Source organism: Oryx dammah, unplaced genomic scaffold, assembly GCF_014754425.2.
Source record: "Oryx dammah isolate SB20612 unplaced genomic scaffold, SCBI_Odam_1.1 HiC_scaffold_14, whole genome shotgun sequence".
In the NCBI taxonomy this organism is placed as follows: domain Eukaryota; kingdom Metazoa; phylum Chordata; class Mammalia; order Artiodactyla; family Bovidae; genus Oryx; species Oryx dammah.
In genome coordinates this window covers 24,251,614-24,274,944 of record NW_024070198.1, presented here as the reverse complement: position 1 = coordinate 24,274,944, position 23,331 = coordinate 24,251,614, and positions in this window count along the sequence as shown.

The window sequence follows — 23,331 nt, the reverse complement described above, 5'->3', positions numbered from 1 at the left end:
AGTGGTTTTTTCACCAAAATCTGGAATTATGAATATTATATATGAGACTGAATTTTATTTGAACCCCTATCTTAACTGGCTTCTTCTGATATAGCTCTGGCAGAAGGGGAAGGGATATCATTTTGTTACTGCCAGGTAAGGGTATGAGTCTACATTCCCTACTTGGCCTCCTGACATCAAGTGGGGTGTGAGGCTGGGCAAAGGTTTGAGTTCCCTTTCCCCAACAAACCTCCACTGATACCTCTCTAGGTAGGAGGAGTAGGACTCTGGCTCATTACTGCTTCACTATGGTCTCTACTAACACAAAAATGTGGAGGTGAGATTTGACTTCATTATCCCTGGGCAGAGGTTAAAGTCCTGACTCTCCACTAGGCATACTCTGACACCAGTCCAGCAGGGTCAGGGCAGAAGTGGCTTCTACTGACATCACAGATGGGGATGGGGGAAGCCTCATTACCACCTGTAGTAGATCAAAGTTTTGGCTTCCTGTTATACTTAGCCTTCCTCTAACATAACTGCAGCGGGGGCTTGGAGCACCCTGTTAAAGCCACAAAAGGGTACAAGTCTAGGATCTTCAGTCAGCCTTTGCAAGTCTAGGTGGAAGTGAAGCCACAGTTTCTTTAGTGGTGTTTGGACAGAGTAGATCTATCATTGTCTAAAAGTTCTCTATCTTGCCAAGCTTCATCTTTCCTCGTTCTTTGGCTAGAAAGAGGAGGATTTTTTATTGCCTATTGGTAATTTTTTTTTTTTTTTTTTTTTTGCTTATTGGTATTTCCAAGTTTCTGGTTTCTTCATCTCCAAGTCTGGGACACGTAAGGCAAGAAGAAGATTCAGGGATCTCACCCCATCATTCCTTGAGTCCCAGGTCCCTGGCTGATCTGCCTTATTTCCATGCTTCAGAGTCTTATTATATTTATTTTACATATAATATCATGTGGTTTGTTGTATTGATACATAGCAGGAAGCATAAGAAAAGTACAGCTACTTCATCTTCCCAGAAGCTGATCATACCTATTTTATTCATCATCATATGTTCAACAGGCTTCCCACATGATGCTAGTGGTAGAGAATCCACCTGCCAATGCAAGAGACCCAAGAGACGCGCATTCAATCCCCAAGGTGAGAGGATACCTGGAGTAGGAAATGGCAACCTGCTCCGATATGCTTGACTGAAAAAAATCCATGGAGAGAGGAGCCTAACCTAGAGGGCTACATTCCATGGGGTCGCAAAGAGTCAGACACGACTAAGTGACTGTACTCATATGTTCAACACCGAACTCAGTTCCTAGCACAGAGTAATAGATCTTCAATGAATGTATGTATACAACAAAATCCAAATTCTCCAGTGTTTAAGTAAGCCCTTCCTCCTACATGTGAGCTTTTCTATGGATCCATGCTCGCCCAGGCTATAAAGGGGCCTCCAAGAAGTAGGTGGCCTTCCATTTTCTGTAGCAAGTACGTCCCTGGAGGGTTATATATCTGTAAAATTGAGATAATCATAGAACCAACCTTGCAGGTTATGGTAAGGATTAAATAAGAAATCCACACAAAGCACTAAGAAATGCTTCTGTCAAATTGTAAGCTCTCAATAAATACTATCACTGGGCAAGAAAAAAATACCCTGAATTTTTGTCAGTTAGATTGCATTTCTCACTGATTCTCCTTATAATTTTAAAGGTGATGTCATTTCATTTCTGATTCATTTTCAACCTGACAATGGTCCCCAAAGCTTAGTTTCTCAGCCTCCCTCCCAGCCTTTGTGACAGGCCACTGGTAACCTGTAAATGGACTGATGGTCAGTGCAGCCAAAGGTCTTTAGAATTCACTGAATTCTGGTGCTCCTTCTTTTGTCAAGCCCTTACATCACCCCCTAATTGTTCCATTTTCTAGACTCACCTATTGGTTTCTTTGAATTCTGCATGTTGGAAGTTGAACGTAATTAACTCTTGTGCTTACCTGCTGCACTTTATAGAGATGTTTCCATGGGATCATCCTGGGTGGCACAGTTATAATAATACCTATTTTTTCCCATTGATAGTAATTCATCATAATAACAGTACCTGCAGCTCATGGGGCATTTATTATATTCAGGTTCTCAATTAATCCTCGTGAAAGAACAGGGATATAGGCCCTCTCACACCCCCTTATCAAATGAGAAAACTAAGGTTTAGAGAGTTATGTAACTCGCCTAGGGTCACAGAGCTCCTAGGTACTCGGGCCAGCATTCCATCCCAGGCCTGAATGAGGCCAAGAACTCTTCCCTGAGAAGTGGGACCACCTTCTTTAGTAATAACAACCACCACACAAACCAGTGATGTTTGCCCAGAGGTCACCTTTTCCAGAGGTATAAAGCAGCTTACATCTTGAGCAAACCTGGCTCACAGAAATAAAAAATTCTAACAGGCTAACAGGAGGAGGTCTGAGTTCTGCTTAATTGACCTGGTGTAATTATTTCCATTGAATTGCTCTACATCTGGGGATGTGTCCTTACTAAGCAGACTTGCCCAGTGATTCCCAGCAGCACCTGCTGTAGTCTGGAGGAAATTAATTGCATGGAAAGTTCTCAGCTAAATCACTGAGTGTCTTTATTCCCACCAGTGCCTAAAACACATACCTACACACACACACACACACAGTGGGTCCTGTGCTAAAAGGGTTTTCTCAGAAGATAGGTTTGTCCTTTAGTTCAGATGCTGCTTCTGAATGACACAGATCAAACCATTTTGAGGCCCTTAATGGTAAAGTTACTCCAAACAGCCTGAACAGGGCCCTCTACATAGCAGTGAGGAGACAGCAATGAGCAATACAGTCTCTGGACCACCCAGACCAGAGACACACCCACTCCCGATCCCCACCAACAAAAGGAACAAACCAGACAAAATATACAGAGGAAATGTGTTTGGCCAAAGTTGCCTCTCTCCTCTTTGTAAACGCAAGGAGAAGATAAATTACAGCTTCTGTTAGTAACATAATTACTTTAATTAAAATTTAGGGGGTCAGAAAAGGCAATTCTGAATGTCAGCTTTCCAATGATGTTTGTTAAGCCTGGGAGAATAGAAATACAGTCTTGTAAATAACTAGCATATTATAACTGGAGCAATGTGTGTATTGTAATCACTTTGAGTTGGAATAGCAATTAAATGATAACCAGGATTGCATTCTCTGCCCTCCCTTGCCTCTATCCTCATTTCACAGCCAGGTAACAATCACATGCATAGGACTATGGTGGCTTTGTTTCCCCTTAACCCCATCCAAGTCATTGTCAGCCTCTAAGGCCCTTCTCAACCTCTTCCTTCAACTGTTTCCTAAAGACTCTGCCCCAAAGAAACCCTCCCATACTAAGCAGCCACACTTGTTCTCTACACCAGACATTTTCCTCCTTAATTGGACTGATTTCAGCTTTGTACTACAGTCTGTCATGTACAGCCCTCTAATTGCGTCAGGTCTCCCTAACAAGATTATAAACTCTTGGGAGGCATCAAACGTGTCATACTGAGCAAACAGACATTTAGAACGGAGGGATCTCAGAGACTATATTGTAGATGAGAAAACACCAGTCACAGAGCTGGTTTGGAGCTGAGCTAGGACTAGAGTTCAATCATTCTAACTCACAGTTCAATGTGGTTCCAACCCTGGATCGGTGGCAGGTTTTGAACAAGTCCCATCAAGTATCACCTTGGTCAGGTATGAGGGAGAGGATGTTAGGAGCAACTTTCCTTAGATGGCCACCCTTCAAGCTCCATTCCAGAGGGACTTGTCCCATTGAACGGGGTGAGAGAAGGCAAGTTAGGTGGAGAGCTAAGGAGAGGCTCCAGTCCAGAACATGTACTTGTGGCTGGAAGCCTAGCCAGCTGCTGTCACTTGGGCTGGGGGCAAGGGCAGGTATACTCTCTGAAGGACAATGAGAAAGGCCAGGCTGGCCCAGCTTCCCTGTAGCATCCTGAGAGACACAGGGCTTGTATTAAAGAAGTTCCTCCAGCTCCTCCCCTCCTCTCTCCTTTCCCAACCTAGATGACTTAGCTCGGGTCCTCTAGAAGCTGACATTTTGAGTGATTTTTATAGGTGATCCTCCCAGAGAAGTGGAAGAGACAGGAGAAGGACAGGGAAGAAGCCAAAAAAGGACACAATTTCATGAAAAATCCCATGGAAGGTAGCTTCATCATGATCCTGGAGGGATGCTCATGAGTGTAAGTCACCGCTGGGAGTTATCCCAACCAGAGGATGGGGGGCTGGGATTTCATAGTCCCAGCCTGCAGTCACTGGCTCAGGATGCGCTGATGACATATAAGTTCCCAGGCCCTTCTACCTTCTCTTATGATTGAGCAGAATAAGCGCCAGGTGGCCAAGGGTAGGTCTTTGAAAAAGAGCCACAGGATCTATTGGGAGCTAAAGGACAAGGGGTTGGGGGGATCATAAATGGTGAAGGGCTTCCCTGGTGGCTCAGATGGTAAAGAATCTGCCTGCAATGTGGGAGACCCAGGTTCAGTCCCTAGGTCAGGAAGATTCCCTGGAGAAGGGCATGGAACCCACTCCAGTATTCTTGCCTGGATAATCCCATGGACAGAGGAACCTGGTGAGTCAGTCCATGGGATCACAAAGAGTCAGACGTGACTGGGCAACTAACACTTTCACTTTCACAAATGGTAAAAGAGGATCCGACGACATCTGAGCAAAGCACCAACACTGTCAGTAACACTAAGACATTTTTATCTAGTCAACAAGCAGCTTGGAAACTTTATAGACCAGTCTCTGTAGCCTTCATTTTCTGGTTTCATAAAGGGGTGACCAGAGGTGGTAGGAAGTAGACAAGGTTTCCACTGAGGAAAAGACCCTCAGGGCACAAATCAAGAAATGCAGTTAAGAGAGAAGTCATTTTGATCGACACTTTGAAAAATTCTCCCACCACACTTTGTATTCACAGCAAAGTGGAAGTCACTAGGAAGGCTGGCTGACAGGCTGCCAGGAACTTCTCCAGGTGGCATTTACCTTGGTGCCTCAGGAAGTGGGGAGCATATTGTTTAAGAATGCAACCCTCCAGCTAACCAACGACAAGTTGCTGGACAGATTTCTTAACATTGGTATGACTCAGTTTCATCATTTATAAAAATGCGGAATTGTAAGAACTATCTCATGGATTTATTGTGAGGAATAAATACGTGTGTGTGTGAGAGAGAGAGAGAGAGATGGGGGTGGTATTTAGCAGTGACATTGAATATAGTAAGTGCTTGTGGCTGCTGCTGCTGCTAAGTCGCTTCAGTCGTGTCTGACTCTGTGCGACCCCATAGACGGCAGCCCACGAGGTTCCCCCGTCCCTGGGATTCTCCAGGCAAGAACACTGGAGTGGGTTGCCATTTCCTTCTCCAATGCATGAAAGTGAAAAGTGAAAGTGAAGATACTCAGTCGTGTCCGACTCTTAGCAACCCCATGGACTGCAGCCCACCAGGCTCCTCCATCCATGGGATTTTCCAGGCAAGAGTACTTGTGGCAGGTTGTATTTTTTCAAATAAAGCCACAATATTTCTTCCCACTGCACCTGGCATTTTCTCATCAAAGGAGGGAGTCTATTTCCCCTCGCTTTGAAGCTAGGTGAACCTCTGACTCTCTTGTAACAAATGTCAGGCAATTGGAAGTGATGTGACTTTTGAGGTTACATCAGATCAACTATGCTTCAATTTAAAAAATTAAATAAATAAAAAAATTTTTAAGTTGTTAGAACTTCCATTCCACCTGGTTCACTGAGAACCTTGCTTTTGGAGCCCTGGGAAAAACATATTGTGATGAAGCCTTGAGCAGTTCACATGGAGAGAGCATGTGGGGAGGTCCTGAGTTGGTATGAAAAGAGAGAAATGCCAGTCAACCCCCAACTTCTCTGGTCATTGTTCAAATACAATCCAGGCCAGAACTGTTCCACTGAATCTTTCCAGATTTCTGATCCATAGAAACAGTATAAAACAGTAAAATGATTGTTCTAGACTCAAGCCACTAAGTGATGATTTATTACAACAGGTAACTGAAATGGTGCTTCATAAATGCTAGGTCTTGACTTTGCTAGGATATCATCCACAGCCTTTCAGGTTCTAAAATGTGGTTTTGTTTTATTCCACTAAGAATGACTCAGTAAATCGGGGATGGACTCTCACTAATCGAGGTCACAAAGGACTGATATGCAAGCCAGAATGACAATTTATTATCATAATAAAACTGCAAAGTGGTTAAACATTCTGTCCACAGACCAGATTATTTCCTCCATGTAAGAAATTTACTTTGGAAAATAAAGTATAATCAGGTATCTAGTGAGTATAAACTGAGAATAAGGGAAAGTAGTTACCTGACTCGAATGATTTGATGGTATCAGGTCAAGGGAGCACACTGCCTTCACCTCCCTGGAAACTACCCACCAGTTGCCAGAACCCAACAGCCCAGACCTTGGGCCAAGACATCAGCTCCTTCATGTGGCCTTTGGATGGACACTGATGGCATCCGGCCATCTGATATTCTCTTTTCCATATTTAATACAGACAGTTCTCCTTGTGATTGGTACAGTATTTCTTTAGCCTAGCAGATATTAATAGTGTTCTATAAAGAAATTACATTTCATAATGTTCTATGAAAAATAAAATAGCCATGTTAATTCAAAAATACTAGATTCAGCAAAATTTAAAGGGGTTCATTACTACAGGACTTCCCAGAACATTGACTTTGCAAATCATGATGCAAACCACCCACCCAGAGGAAGATACAATAAGACAATGAATTCTATCCCCACCAACCCCCAGATCGCAGTTTGTTGAATGCTGTTTTCAAATTAGTTTCCATCAAATCACATTCTGAACCAGAAATCATTCTGACTACTTAAGTTGTCTTTCTATCCGCCTTTTCTGGCCAGATAGACCGATTTTATAATTTAACTCTCAGAAGATTTACCTGATTTTCCTTCTGTCCAAATTCTCCTTAAGGGTATTGGACTTCTGCCCTTATGGAGTTCTGGACTAGAGGGGTGGAGGGGGAGTCGTGAACACTGTAATTTAGGGACAGTGTTGGGACAGAGATCCAAAATGTTGTGATGCTTCTGGAAATGCCAGAAATGACTTTGGAAGGGGGCAGCAGCATTTAAGGGGAGCTTTGAATACAAGATTTTGACACAAGTTTAAGAAGCAAAGTTGAAAAAAAGGGGGGGCACTTCAGGCTAAATGACCAGAATATGCAAGAGGTCTAGAGAGGAGCAGAGAGCAGAGTATTCGGGGAGTTGGGAGGAGCACATGATGGTGGAGGGATGAAGCTGACTATGCAGGAAGAGTCTAGAAAGCCATATTTAAGAGTGAGTGTGTGTGTGTGTGTGTGTGTGTGTGTGTGTGTGTGTGCATGCGTGCTCAGTCATGTCTGACTCTTTTGGGACCCCATGGACTGTAGCCCACCAGGCTCCTCTGTCCATGGAATTTTCCAGGCAAATACACTAGAGTGGTTTGCCATTTCCTACTCCAGGGGATCTTCCTAACCCAGGGATCGAACCCACATCTCTTGAGTCTCCTGCACTGACAGGTGGAATTCTTTACCACTGTGCCACCAGATAAAGGTATAGGGAAGCAGAAATGGACTGTGAAAGAGTGAGTGTAGCCAGAATAGCCCCAGGAGCTGGGGAAAGGACCCTGAAGCTAGTGGATGGAGTCAACAGGGAAAGCAGAATGTGGGAGACTGCTTAGGAAGTGACTAGATAAGGGAGATGGTGAAGGACAGGGAAGGACTGGTGGGCTGCCGGCCATAGGGTCGCAAGGAGGTGGGCACAGCTGGGCAACTGAATAACAACAGAATATCCCACAGGAAGATTAACTGATGCTCAGAAATCTGTGGTGGCTCCGTCATCTCCTTCATATTCCATGAAACAGGAGACAGACTATTAGAACAGCTGCCTTAAAGGAAAAAAAAATACTGAGCTCTGTGCTTGGAGCTCTTTGAAAAATCATCACCACATCATTTCAGATGTGCAACTTCACACAATGACAAAACAAAGAGAAAGCCCTCCTTGATGAGAGCACGGAAACAAACCACACTAATCCAGCCCTGCAGAGAGGAGAATGGGATTCATCACAGCTCTCAGTACAGGGAGACATGAGGCAACAGCCACACTCCCCAAAGCTGATACAAACTGCTGATGTCTGTCACTCAATCAGTACTCTGCCCTGAGCTCTCTCCCACGTTGCCAGAGGATGTTCATTTCTATAATCCTGTGGGTCTTCCTTTTAGTGCTATTCAGAAGTCCCAGGGTTCTTGTACCTTCTAAATGTTCAAAGGACAATCCTTGTCTCCAGTCCCCATGGCTACAACAAGGTGATCCTGGTTTAAGCTAGTCTGGTCATCTGAGGTGGTAGATTCGAGGCATAGTCCAGAAATCTCCCAACCCAGTGACCAAAGCCACAGTATTCAACTTCCAAGCATCTGCAAACCCACCTCACAATCACCCCAAAGTGGGAAGCCAGTCTCTTCCCCTCACAGGACCCATGAAAGTCAGTCATCACCTAACCTTGAAGAATCTCAACTCCACTTCCCCTCCAGCTGTCTCTGTCTCTCCCCTCCAAAAGCCCTGCTCCAGCTCAAGTCAGAAACTTAAATACCTAAGATGACCAGCAGGTACCTGGGCAAATGAGTGGTATCTACCAGCTGGGAGATTATAAAACAGCAACTGACTCTCAAGTCTGGGTGAGGAAGACAAGACAGAGTGATGGGGATTGTAGCTAACCATCCAGGTCTTCTAAAGCAGACAAGGTCATTGCTGGCCCTTAAAATGCAGAGCCAATATGGACTGGGCACTCGATATTCTGGGAAAAGCTTAAAATCTGGGTTTGTATACAGAATTTCATTTAAAAAATTTAAAAACAATCAGATTTAAAATGCCAATGCAAGAGACTCAGGAGATATAGGTTCAATCCCTGGGTTGGGAAGATGCCTTGCAGTAGGAAATGGCAACCCACTTCAGTATGCTTGCCTGGAAAGTTCCATGGACAGAGGAGCCTGGAAGGCTGCAGTCCATGGGGTCACAAAGAGTTGGACATGACTGAGCATGCATGCGTGTGCATGCACACACACACACACACGATACACATACACAGTGATTCTGCTCAGGGCATACAGGACATACCTCTTCACTGGTTTCAGCCCTGGACCAGTTGTGTAAGACACAAATGGTCTCAGAAAACCTGAGCTTTCAAACACAAAGGAAAAGTCTGCTGTAGTCTGGCAGGCACAAAAGCTCCTGAGGCAAAGGAGCTCAAATTTTTGTCTCTGTTTTATGTTCTTGGAAGCTGTGTTGTGGGTTATAACTACAATAAAAAGGACAAATTGAAATCTCAATAAGGAATTCTGCCCCAACTGTGTTACAGAGAAACCTGGGATTGGGAAGAATGTCTATGAGTGACCATAATACCCAAAGTCTTCCTGGAGAAGAGAGGACAGTGGGCAGAGGTGTTATTCAATTAGGACACACAAGTGTGCCAGCTGTTAAAATATTGAAATACTAGGATTCTACCACTGTCTCATCTCTTGTTATTGATGCCCAGAAGCTAACAAGATTTAGACAATTTGGTATTCATGTTATCTGAACTCAGTATTTAAACTCACACTATACAAACTCGGTACCCACACTAAGTACTCAGAGCTGCAGCCTCACTTTCTTGGGCAAGGTGGCTATGCCCACACTTCGTAGGTGGAGAGGAGAGCAGGATCTAGTGACTCTACTGAGCACTTCTCCCGTAGTGGCCCTAGGCGGGTGACAAGCCAACCAATGAAATCTTCCACAGAGCCAGAGAAGGGTCAGCTATCGTTATCTGCCCTTTGAGATGACTCCTGGTCCCTCCAAATACGACCCTCTTAGTGGTCTTCTTTCAGTCTCACACTACGCCTGGGGCTCAGCGGCCTTTTGCAAGGCAGTCTGTGGTTTCAACAGTCCAGATACATCACACACTTTTAGCAATGCTGGGAAGTAGCAAGCAGGACCCATCTGATCTCTCTTCTCTTTCTCCCCCTACATTTTCTCTGTGAAGGAGAGTCTCCACCCTCCCCACTGCTTCTCCAAGATTTTGCTTACACCAGCGAATCACTTCATGTTCTTTTAACTCTTTCCTCTGAAAACTCCCCACTTCCTTCTATTCTTTGATCCTCATTGTCCATGGTTGTCCTTTGCCCAGAATCAGCAAATATGAGTTTCTCTTTCCTCTAAGCAGAAAGCCTTCAAATCCTCTTACTACAGAAAAGAAATGAATCAAGAATAAAGCTGTTAATTTTCCAAATGAAAACAGCCTCAAGCTTCATATCTTTGCTCCAGGCCATGTGTCACTCATTTGTCCCTCTTGTCTCAGATGCATTCCTATCCTTTGCCCAGGAAAAATGCATTTCTCTGACTTCCTTGCAGGCTGCCTTCTGGGTTAGCCAATGAGAGAAAATGTTGGGAGATTGCTGGGCAGAAAAGAGGGAGAAGTCAGAGTATTCCTCCCCCTTCTTTCTGCTTTGATTAGCATTTCCTCTGTGGTCCCAGCTCCCATCAGGCAGTGTACTGTAGATCCAGACCCTGCTGAATAGTTTGAACTCCATCTCTCTGGCTCTGATCATACCATCTTCTCCCTTTACTGTCTATATCTTAAAGTTTGTAGAGGTTTCTTGCTTCTGTTTATCTCTGGGTTGCCTCATGGTCCTGTTTGACTCTTCAACTCTCCCAACAATAATCAATTCTTCATATTTAATTCCTTCTGTTGACTACCTGTGCAGAGAACTAGTATGTACTCTGTTTTTCTGACTGGATACTGGCTATCTCAGATGACCTCATCATCAGAGCACCAGTCTCCTTTTCTTGATGCACCATAGAGGGTAGTATCAAACTATGGAGCAATGCATTAATATGATAATGTCCTTCGTAGAGACCCCCCAACTCTCTACGAAGGCCACCACAAGCTAGGGAGACTATCTTTTCTGATGTATTCAGTTCAGTTCCGTTCAGTCTCTCAGTCGTGTCCGACTCTTTGCAACCCCATGAATCGCAGCACACCAGGCCTCCCTGTCCATCACCAGCTCCCGGAGTTCACTCAGACACATGTCCATCGAGTCAGTGATGTCATGTATACAGCAGTCTTGTAACAAATTTTCTTATAGTTAAAAGTAAGAAATCTTTTATTTAAATGGCAGATGGTAGGAAGTATTGCATTTGCTTCCAGGAAATTCATAAAATAAAAAATGAACTCATATATTCTGGAAAAAAATTGGTCAGATACTAAAAAATAATTTGTCAAATACAAAATGCAATTCAAATTCCTTATGATTCGTGAATATATAGGTTGGACCTAAAGGTCTTAATCCTGAGATATTCTTCCACTTGGAGATTAAAAGCAACCTTTTTCTCAGACAAAGTTTTTTGTTATTTCTCTTTGTCATATACAATCATTGGTAGAAAAAAATAAGACTAATTAGCTACTTCAAAAAGTATCTAATTGAAAAACTTGTCATGATTCTGTGTTATTTTTTACCTACCCTTCATCCTTCATTAATTCTTCTGACAATGATAACTCAGATTTTCCTCTGGAGGAAGCCAGTGCCTCACTCTCCCACTGCCCTTTATATGCCTGTATAAGTGCTCAGTTCTGATTCCTTGTGACCCCACCAGACTATAGCCTGCCGGGCTCCTTTGTCTATAGGATTTTTCAGGCAAGAACACTGGAGTGGGTTGCCATTTTTTTCTCCAAGGGATCTTCCTGACTCAGGGATTGAACCCACCTAGCCTACACTGCCTACATTGGCAGGAAGATTCTTTACTACTCTGCCACCTGGGAAGCCTGCCCTTTATATAGAGCAGATTATATCCCAAGTACCCTGGGGAGTCATGTGACTCAGGTCAGGCCAATCAGCATCACTGCTCATGGCCATGATGACTGATTGACTGATAAATGGGCACATGATCTAATCTAAGCCAATCAGGTTAAATAGAGCTAATCCTGGGACTTTTTTGGTGAGCAATCAAGAAAGAATTTCTTTTTCTCACAGCTTAGAGGTGTGAAGATGCAAGCCTGGAATTCCCACTTGGAGGGAGACTCTGAGTAAAGTCAAAGAGAAATGCACTGAGGAAAAATGGAGAGAGAGAATCCAGGTCCTGATGGTATAATTTGCATAGGTTTATCCAGTTACTCTTAAGTTAATGTGCTGTTGAAATACATTGGGATGGCAAAAACTTTTTGGCCAATTCAATATATATATATCGAACAAACATTCTAATTATTTTTTAAATCCTGATATCATTTATTGGCACAAAAATTACTCAGATATAACATGGTGTCTAGACTTCGCTACATTTTATATTTGGAGGATTCAGTTTAATACTTCTTTTGCTCATAACTCCCCACATGTCGTAGAACTTTCTGTGTTCAGCACCTCCATGATAGAATTTCTGTACTCTAAGCCCTTGCTTTAAATACAGCATTTAGACCTCATTGAAAACAACCCCCCTACACACACACACACATTTGTGTGTGTTTCTATGTTTTGGTTTAAGAAAGTTTGTATTGGATTTCTATCCCTTGCACCCAAAAAGGTTCTACCTAAATACACCCATAACAAGTAAGACATTGTGTTGGGCACCATGGAGAATCTCAAGATGAGCAAATTCCTCTCTCTCTCAATTGACAAAGGAAATAAATGGTTCCATTATTTGAAGCTGATGATATTATTGGAAGAGGAAGTAGAAAGCACAACTAATTATTCCACTTGTATTTTGCCTCTATCATTTCAAGAGAAGCAAACATCATATGGAGAGGGTAGAACAAATGTTTTTTCAGGGCTTGGAAATCTGAGATAAATGAGAAGATGGAAGAAGGCTCTCCATTGCCTTGAGTGAGTCCACATTGCTTGGCCCACCTGAGCTACACTGAAGTGTGCTTCCAGGACTTAAAGATGAGAATGCCAAGCCACAGGGAATGCTCTCTGAAGGACTGAGGAATTGAAAAATTGTCTGGATTTTTAAATAAATTTTATTATTTACAGTCCAGTGAGTTATATTTAATCCTTGGAAAATGTAAACAGTTGGTTTTTTAACACATTAGAAAAATGTGTTCATTTCTTAAATTAAATATTTTTTAAAGGAACTAATTAGTCCCATTTTTTTCACCAGCAATTGTATATAACAAGAGAAACAACAGTAACAAACACCTTAGTCTGAAAAAAATAGTTTTAATCTCAAAATTGAGGGATGTATCAAGATTAAGACCTTTAAGCCCAATCTGTACATTCAAGAATGACAAGGAATTTGAATTGGATTTTAGTATTTGACCAATTTCTTTTCCTCCAGAACAACAGCATGAGTTCAAAAAGAACAAGGAATACCAAACCAATCTCCTGTCATTAATAAAATTATAAGATGAGCATAAAAGGGAATATGGCAGATATAACGAATCCAAATGGTAAAGTGATTGGCAGTATTTTTTCTTGCTTTTGAAAGTTCTTATTTTCCAATGGAGAAACAAGCCACAGGATAGTACAGCTAAAATTATTAACTGATCAGAGCTTAACAGTGTTTGATCAATGGAGTAAGTGTAGGGGGGTTTCCAAGGGAATGCTATGAGGCTCTATCCTACTTAAAATGATGTATCAGTGATTTTGATCCTTATTGATTTTAAAATCGTATCAACATGGGAGAGATTGGTTAATGAAATCAGGACTTAAAAGATCATAACAGACTAATAATTTATCTTAAAAGCAACAATATGATTTTTTAATAAAAATGTAAAGTCCTACATTTAGGTTAGAAAAAAAAATTTACACAAGTACAGAAGGAGGAAGACCTGGTTTAAGACCTGCTTCGCATCCAAAAGAGATGAGGTATTTCGCTTGACCACATACTGCAATACGATGTCACCACTATGGATGATAATACAGGATACTTCCTGAAGTGGGGGAAAATAACATGTAACATTTTCTTAAGTGGATCAAACCAGTTTATAAAATTTATAAGACACATACACAAACATAGTTATTAATAGAAAGAAGATCCAAAAGGTAGCAGTAACTCTCAGTGGTGATAATCCAGGTCGCCTTCTTCTTTCTGTTTTACATGTTTGCTGCATTACTTTGTATAATAAAGCATTTACTGAAAATACTTTGTATAATAAAAATTTTATTTTGGCTCAATACAGATAAAAAGTGTAAGGTGGCTGATAAAAAAAAAAGAAACAACCCAAATGCAGTTTTAGGCTGCATTCAGAGAATTATGTTTCCTGGAAAAGAGACATTGATCAGTTCACCATGCTCGGTACTGGGACGGCCATATTGTATCATAGTATCTCTACCTGCTTCACTCCCAGAATTTATCACAATGTGTAAAATGCCTTTATTTGCTCTTTCATTGAATTCTGCTCTACTAGCCAGAATGTTTGTGAGGCCAGAGACTCTGACCTTCCTTATTACCGTGTCGCCAGCACCTCATCCAGTACCTGAAACAATGAAGACATTCAAATAACATTCATTAAATCAGTGAATAACGGAGGCTTTACTATATTGTACTTTACTGTGCCTATCTTTCAGTCTAGGATGCATTTGCTGGATATATTCTTGGGAAACTTTTCACACATATCAGATCCAGAAGAGAAGGAGAAATAATGAAACGGCAAGAAGCCAGTTATCAAAATTTCAAAGTTTGGGCTTGATACATATTCACAAATAACTAGGGGACAGCTGCAGTGTGGTGGATTTAAAATAAACTACTTTCACGTGATTAAGGTTGCTCTCTTTCCAAAGGTTGTCATTTAGTCTCTTTTGACAGGACCTTGCGGAGCAGAGGAGAATAAGATAACTGCTATGATTGGGCAAAATAAAATATAACAAAGTTACAGCTCTTCTGAGGGCTGGGTGTTCGGGCTCTATGGATTCATATTTAAATCAGATTCTGAGCAGATAAAAGGCGTGTACAATAAGTCAGCCTGAAGAGAAAGACAGGCATATGTGCCCCACTGGGAAACAACTGAGCCTTTAGCAGGCGCCAGGATTTGGGAAAACTAGGGGGTGGGGGGTGGGGTAAAGGTGGGAAGGGAGGAGGGAAGGAGCCGTCAGTCTCCGTGCCACTTTCAAGATCCACAGTAAGTGTGTTTCTGTAGGCAAATTGCATCTCAGAGGAGCCCTGTAGCTCAAGATAAAGATGTCCATATGAGATGCAAATTAGGATCCCACTGCAGAGGTGCCTGCAAAGAGCTCGTAACCTGGGGAGAGGCTTGGAAACAGCCTGAAGAGAGGACAGTTTGGTGAGAGGGAGATTGAATGTCTTTGGCTAAAAGAAAGTTGCTGTCATTGTCCCCGGTGGTGATGTTGCTTTATTATCCCTGGGCTCTCTGAGCCATGGGCACAGATGAGATAGGGCTGGATCTCTTGGCCCGATCATCTAGCACTGGAGGGGGAACATTCTCCTCCCCCTGTCTGCCTGGTTTTAGGACCCCACCCGATTTTCCTTCACACCTTATATCTCCACTGCTGGGTCCACTTGCGGCAAATGTGCAGGTTTCTCTCCGCCAGCCTCTGCCTAAGCCAGCCCTGGACACAAGGAAAGTGTCTTTCCCCCTTGTCCTCAGATCTAGTGTCTGAATGACAGCTTGTTTGGTGCTTTACAATGGACCTCCTTGGTGGCTCAGTTGGTAAAGAATCCTGCTGCAATGCGGGAGACCTGGATTCAGTGCCTCCGTTGGGAAGATCCCCTGGAGGAGGACAGGGCAACCCACTCCAGTATTCTTGCCTGGAGAATCCCCATGGACAGAGGAGCCTGGCGGGCTGCGGTCCATGGGGTCGCACAGAGTCGAACACGACTAAGCAGCTTAACACATAAACACATCCACGTACCACGTACTGTGTCTCACTTGACCTTCACAACAATCCTTTGGGGAACCCAATGAGAAAGAGAAAAAGCGTTAATAACTGCTAAGCATTATTAGCAGTGGCACAGCTGAGCTTGGGTCCTGCTCTCCCCTCCTAGCTGTGTAACTTAAGCCTCACCTTTCTGTGCCTCAGTTTCCTGTTCTCAGCCTGACTTTCAGCCCAGAAGGTGATACAGAGTTTGCTTAAGAACTTAGCTCTGGAGACTGGCTGCCCAGGTAGACTCTCTGCCACTGACCAGACATATGACTTTGGGCAAGTTACTGAAGCTCTCTATGCCTCAGGGTCCACATCTGGAAACAGAAGATGATGATATGGCCAAATTGGAGGTTTGCTGTGAGGATTAGAGAAGTAAACACATGTGAAACACTCTGATGAAAATCTGGTGTACTGTTATCATTATATAAGCTTTACTATCAGTCTTGCGTGCATGCTAAGTCTCTTCAGTCGTGTCCGACTCATTGCAACCCAGCCCACCAGGCTCCTCTGTCCATGGGATTCTCCAGGCAAGAATACTGGAATGAGTTGCCCTGTCCTCCTCCAGGGGATCTTATTAGTCTTCAAAAACAATTTTTTTGTCCTGCTACTAAAAGTAACACATCAGCACTGCAGAAATCTTGGGGGATCTCTAGTTTGCTATTTATATGTAATTATTTTTTAACAAGAGTCTTAGTGAGCACTGCTCTAAAATATTTAGCCAATGCCTCCTCTCCCGTGGTCCCATCCCCCTCCATCCAGGCTGTCCTCATCACTGAGCTGAAAAGCAGAAGTGAGAACTCAAGAGCTGAGCAGGCGAGCACCCCTCCACCAACCACTTTCCCTCCCCCAATAACAACCATGGCAACAAACAATCAGGAGAGAACAGGATGCAAATTCAGCCCAGAAGTTTCTTCCTCGGAGCTAGTGGCTTATTTGCTTTATATGGGTTTTTGTTGCTCTGTTGTCATTTTAATTTGTCCTCTCTGCGCCACTCTCCCTCTGGCAAGTAGCCACTCACTTTCAGAATCTAGGAAGATGACAAAGTTCCCAAAATGTGTGCTGACCTGGAAAAAGAGAGGAAAAAGGAAACATCCATATGCTTCCAGGTGAGGGAAGGAAATGGGTTCTCCATGATCTCCCCTCCTGTGGCCTCCCCTACCACACCTGAGAAGCCCCCTCACCCCCTCGACCCAACAAAATGCCAAGATGCCGTCCCAAAGTCAGAAAGGGCCTCTTGGTGCTTCCAGCCACACCCTTTTGAGATATAGGGGGGTGAAATGGCAACCCACTCCAGTACTCTTGCCTGGAAAATTCCATGGACAGAGGAGCCTTGTAAACTACAGTTCATGGGGTCGCAAAGAGTCGGGCATGACTGAGCGACGTCACTTCTCTTAAGTAGCTCAAGTATGAGGAATCGGATAATTTAACATCTAACCTAGGACAGTTTTCAAGTGAAAGGGGGCACCGTTACCAGTAAGTGGCAAAGACCAGGATGGGTGGTCACCCTGGAAGTCCCCCCAGGCTTTGGTCCCAGGTTCCTGATGTGCAACTGCTTCGTACCTGGATCTCCCCACGAGACCACTAATTCTCAGAGCCAAACTGCCTTTTGAGGCTTCAAGTTGCCCCACTTTTAGTCTCTTCTCCAGATTTTTTTGTGAAATCTTACAATGTTCTAACTACAATAGAAGAAGCAAATATTCATCCAAAACAGAAAAGATGTCCATATTCCCTCATTAGAGAAGGAAGAAACCTCATTCCATACCAGGCCTACACTCCACACCAGCTTCACCGATATTTGTTGAATGAATGGTATTAAATTCAAGTAGTTCTTGAGATAATAAAATAGATAACATTGATTAAGTGCTTTTTCTATGACAGGCACAAGGCTCAATACTTTAAACATCTTATCTTATTTGATGCTCCTAATAAGCCCAGGAGAAGAGACATCCCAAATAACAGATGAGGGAACAGAGACTTAGAAAGGTTGAGTAATTATCCGAAGTCACGGAGCTGGTAAGTGGCAATGCTAAGACTCAAGTCCAAGTCTCTCTATCAACAAAATCCCCTTTTGTAACCACGATTAATACAGATAAAGATAATGATAATAATAACAAGCAGTGTGTGCCAGGCACACTAAAACATTTTACATCTGTAACTATAATACATGTCCATTCATTATCACTAGAACATTGGTATTGATTATACCCATCCTACAGGTGAAGAGATTGAGGCACAGAGAGGCTAAATGACATGTCCAGGGTCACACAGCTTCTAGAGTGCCTGAGCTGAGACACAAACCCAAGCAGTCCAGCTTGAGAGGCCCTGTCCTCTACCATCCCTCCTATCTCCCCATCTCACTCCTCTATTACTGATCATGATCCAGGACAACAGTTTTCACTGGGAACTTTTCTTTAGCAGGACTTTGATACTTTCATTCAATGTAAAACCCTATTATTATTTCTTTGACCCTGGGCTTCCTGGGAACGGTCTCCTCCAGAAACTTCCAGTCCCTTCCAGGTTGAGATTCCATAAGTAGTAGGTATTTACCGAGTCCCAGCTAGACACCAGCACTTTGCTAGATCCTTGGGCTTTCCTGCTTTCTTTGATCGGCACAACCGTCCTAGCGTTTTGTGGGGACCCATCCTATTCGTTTTATAGGTAAAGAAACAATGACTTCCAGGAGCAAAGGAGATCCCTTAGCCGTTGGCTGTGGCTCCACCTGGCCAGGAATTCTCCCAGGCCCATCCTTAGATCAGTCAGCTTCACGCAAGCCAGCAGTATTCACACTTAATTTTTTTTCTTAATATTCAGTTCTCATATACACACATACATATACACACTTACAAAAAAGCCTAGCCTATTTAAGAAATATAGAACTGATTGCTGGGCGCAGTGTTTATTCTAATCCGTGCAGGTTCATAAAGTCCACTTTAGACCCAAATAAGGCTGACTCACATATGTAAAGGAAAATCAGTTCCTATTTACAAGCTCCATAAAATCTGCTGCAAATACTTAGGCAGAAAGATTCAGCAAAGGCATTTACAACCTTCCCCACACGTCTCACTGGCAGGGGTCTGGAGGAGCTTTGGAGAGGGCTGAAAACCCAAAAACTATAAGGCTCAAGTAATCTACAAGGGTAATATATCTTAATTACTAAGTGTACAGGGCAATCTGAGAATGCTGTATTCAAATGGATTTTCCTTTGCAAAACCACTGCAAACTACGCCATAAATGATATGTTTAAGGGACCAGACTCATAAATATACACATATACAGGCGTTTTGTCCCTAAAATGTCCAAGCAATGTTGTCATTTCTGTGGGCAAACACTATCCCCATGCCCAGCCTGGTGCCACCCAAGCTCGTCAGTCATTAAACATCACCTACTAGCCCTCCAGCAACTAGCCCTCCAGCATCTCTTCCTTGCCCCACCCTGTAGTGTGCACAGGTCCAGAGATAAGAATGGAAACACTGACCTCTGGTTCTCAAGAAATCTACCACGTGACCCATAGGTTATTCAAAGAAGAAATTAGCTGAGGTCTGTTTATAATGGGTCCTGAAAGCTTTTGACTCTGTAGATCACCACAAACTGTGGAAAATTCTCCAAGAGATAGGAATACCAGATCACCATACCTGCCTCCTGAGAAATCTGTATGGAGGTTAAGACACAACAGTTAAAACCAGAGATGGAACAACAGACTGGTTCCAAACTGGGAAAGGAGTACATCAAGTCTTTATATTGTCACCCTGCTTATTTAACTTATATACAGAGTACATCATGTGAAATGCCAGGCTGGATGAAGCACAAGCTGGAATCAAAATTGCAGGGAGAAATATCAATAACCTCAGATATGCAGATGACACCACCCTTATGGCAGAAAGTGAAGAAGAACTAAAGAGCCTCTTGATGAAAGTGAAAGAGGAGAATGAAAAAGCTAGCTTAAAACTCAACATTTAGAAACCTAAGATCATGGTATCCAGCCCCATAACTTCATGGCAAATAGATGCAGAAACAGTGGAAACAGTGACAACAGTGACAGACTTTATTTTGGGAGGCTCCAAAATCACTGCAGATGGTGACTGCAGCCTTGAAATTAAAAGATGCTTGCTCCTTGGAAGAAAAGCTATGACCATCCTAGACAGCTTATTAAAAAGCAAAGACATTACTTTGCTGAAAAAGGTCCGTCTTGTCAAAGCTATGGTTTTTCCAGTAGCCATGTATGGATGTGAGAGTTGCACTATAAAGAAAGCTGAGCACTGAAGAATGGATGCTTTTGAACTGTGGTGTTGGAGAAGACTCTTGAGAGTCCTTTGCACCACAAGGAGATCCAACCAGTACATCCTAAAGGAGATCAGTCCTGAATATTCATTGGAAGGACTGATGCTGAAGCTGAAACTCCAATACTTTGGCCACCTGATGCAAAGAACTGACTCGTTAGAAAAGACCCTGATGCTGGGAAAGATTGAAGGCAGGAGGAGAAGGGGACAACAGAGGATGAGATAGTTGGATGGCATCACCGACTCAATGGACATGAATTTGAGCAAGCCCCGGGAGTTGGTGATGGACAGGGAGGCCTGGCGTGCTGCAGTCCTTGCGGTTGCAAAGAGTCGGACATGACTGAGTGACTGAACTGAACTGAAAGCCCACTGGAAATGACTGGAGGAGAGAGGAGGTTTGTTGTCAAGAGCAGCATCTTGAGGAACCTGGGTGCAGAGAGCACAGCAGACTCCTCTCTCTCCCTCTCTCTGGAACCCCCCAGTCTTGCTCTCTCAACTCTCTTTCTGAGGCTTCTCTTACCTCATCTTAGCCTCTCCATCAGTCCCCTCTGCATCCATACAACCAGCAGTCTATAGAATGGGCAGGACTCTTGATTAGGCAACTAAATCTGCTGCTAAGGAATGAAGAGACTGGCTGAAGGCTGAGAAACTCTCAGAGTCCTCAAAGTCATTACCTCCGAAGGATGGACTAACTGCCTTGGAGACTTCCTTGTCCCATTTGCTGTGCCCCCGGGGAAGGAACAGCCTGGCTTTATTTTACAAGGGCTTTGAAGTTGGTCCTCTGAGTCTGATTCTCCCTGAGGAGAAGGACTCTCTGCAACTGGGCCACTTTCCAAAAAGAGATGATAACAAAACCAAGCAGGACCCTGTGGGGGTCCTGGGCATGGACAATTTTCTGTGGCCCCTGTTTCTTGATTGTAGGAAATAGGCTTCAGTCTCCAAGACCTTCCCAGAGTTCCAAAGGGCAGTTTCAAACAGTTGCTAATCAAGGAAGAGAGGAGATGCTGAAACAAGGGAGGGGCAGTCAAGAGACAATGAGTTCAGTTCAGTTCAGTCGCTCAGTCAGTTGTGTCCAGCTCTTTGCCACTGCATGGACTGCAGGACGCCAGGCCTCCCTGTCCATCACCAACTCCCAGAGTTTACTCAAACTCATGTCCTTTGAGTTGGTGATGCCATCCAACCAGCTCATCCTCATCCAACCATCTCATCCTCTGTCGTCCCCTTCTCCACCCGCCCTCAATCTTTCCCAGCATCAGGGTCTTTTCAAATGAGTCAGTTCTTCGCATCAGGTGGCCAAAGGATCAGAGTTTCAGCTTCACCATCAGTCCTTCCAATGAATATTCAGGACTGATTTCCTTTAGGATGAACTGGTTATATTTCCTTGCTGTGCAAGGGACTCTCAAGAGTCTTCTCCAACACCACAGTTCAAAAGCATCCATTATTTGGTACTCAGCTTTCTTTACAGTCCAACTCTGACATCCATACATGACTACTAGAAAAACCATAGCTTTGAGTAAATGGACATATATCAGCAAAGGAATGTCTCTGCTTTTTATATGCTGTCTAGGTTGGACATAACTTTCCTTCCAAGGAGCAAGCATCTTTTAATTTCATGGCTGTAGTCACCATCTGCAGTGATTTTTGGAGAGCCCCCCAAAAATAAAGTCTGTCACTGTTTCCCCATCTATTTGCCATGAAGTGATGGGACCAGATGCCATGATCTCAGTTTTCCAAATGTTGAGTTTTAAGCCAACTTTTACACTCTCCTCTTTCACTTTCATCAAGAGGGTCTTTAGTTCTTTGCTTTCTGCCATAGGAGTGGTGTCATCTGCATATCTGATAATAGAGAAGCCTTAGGACAAGATCCTGGTTCCACTTCAAGGGATATACATAACAATGTCTTTGAGTTCTTCTGCAGAACTAAGTGAAGTGAAGTTGCTCAGTCGTGTCTGACTCTTTGTGACTGGTGGACTGTAGCCCACCAAGCTCCTCCATCCATGGGATTCTCCAGGCAAGAACACTGGAGTGGGTTGGCATTTCCTTCTCCAATGCATGAAAGTGAAGTCGCTCAGTCATGTCCGACTCTTAGCGATCCCATGGACTGCAGCCTACCAGGCTCCTCCGTCCATGGGATTTTCCAGGCAAGAATACTGGAGTGGGGTGCCATTGCCTTCTCCAGATATGCCCATAACCAACCCTAATAAAAGGCAAAGGTAGAACATGCCTCTAATGAAGAAAGGAAACTAGACTTTGCTAAAAGACAACTCTATGCAGGTATTTGAACCTCACATTCTTCCTGAAAGACCAAGGGAGTATCCAGGGCTCAGTGAAGCTGAGAAACTTTCCCACAGTCACACTGCTAGTTGCAGGATTGAACCCTGCTCTTTCCATAATGCTGAGCGGCTTCCTCCAAGAACACTGCATTGCCCAAGAGAGGTGCTGAGAACGTGAAGAATGCAAACTGAACTGGGAAAATCACCAACAGCCATGCTGGGAGTGTTATTATATAAAATTAAATTGCTGTTGTACTTTTGCAATCAACAATGTTGGGGGGGTAGTCTTTAGATGATTTTCTTGAAGTAGCCACAATTAGAGACTGATGATGATAAAGACAGACCTAAGAAGTATCAAGAGAAGACCCCAAAATAGCACTAAATAAGCCCTCTTAGTAGAGAAGCAACCAGACCCACATACCCCAGTCAGTCTTATATTGCGATGTTATATGGTAATTAGTGTTCCTAATGATACCTCTTGGTTATCAAGAAAAGGATAAAAATTACCTTGCCGTGTTGTCTACGTGAACGGAATGCACGGTCAGGATGCTATTGATTCTGTATCTGTCTTGGCCAGGCAGTGTGATCTTGGAAAAGTCAGTGAACCCCTCTGGACTTCAGTCATCTCACTGATGAAATGAGGGTTGGGTCAACTCTAAGTCTTTCATGCAAACAAAGAGATCCTGTAGAGAGTAACTATTCCCACCCATTCCACTCCAACAGTACCAGCAGCCCTCATGGGGTTCCTCCCATGGACCATCTAATTCATATATGGTCATTTATGCCAAAGGTATAAACGTGTCCTCTCTGCTCATACCCCTAAGAGTTCTTTTCTTCACAGCAGCTCTACTTTTCCCCAGATTGTCACTGGGAGCCACCAGGGAAGCCTGTCACTGGGGATAACATAACCATATTCA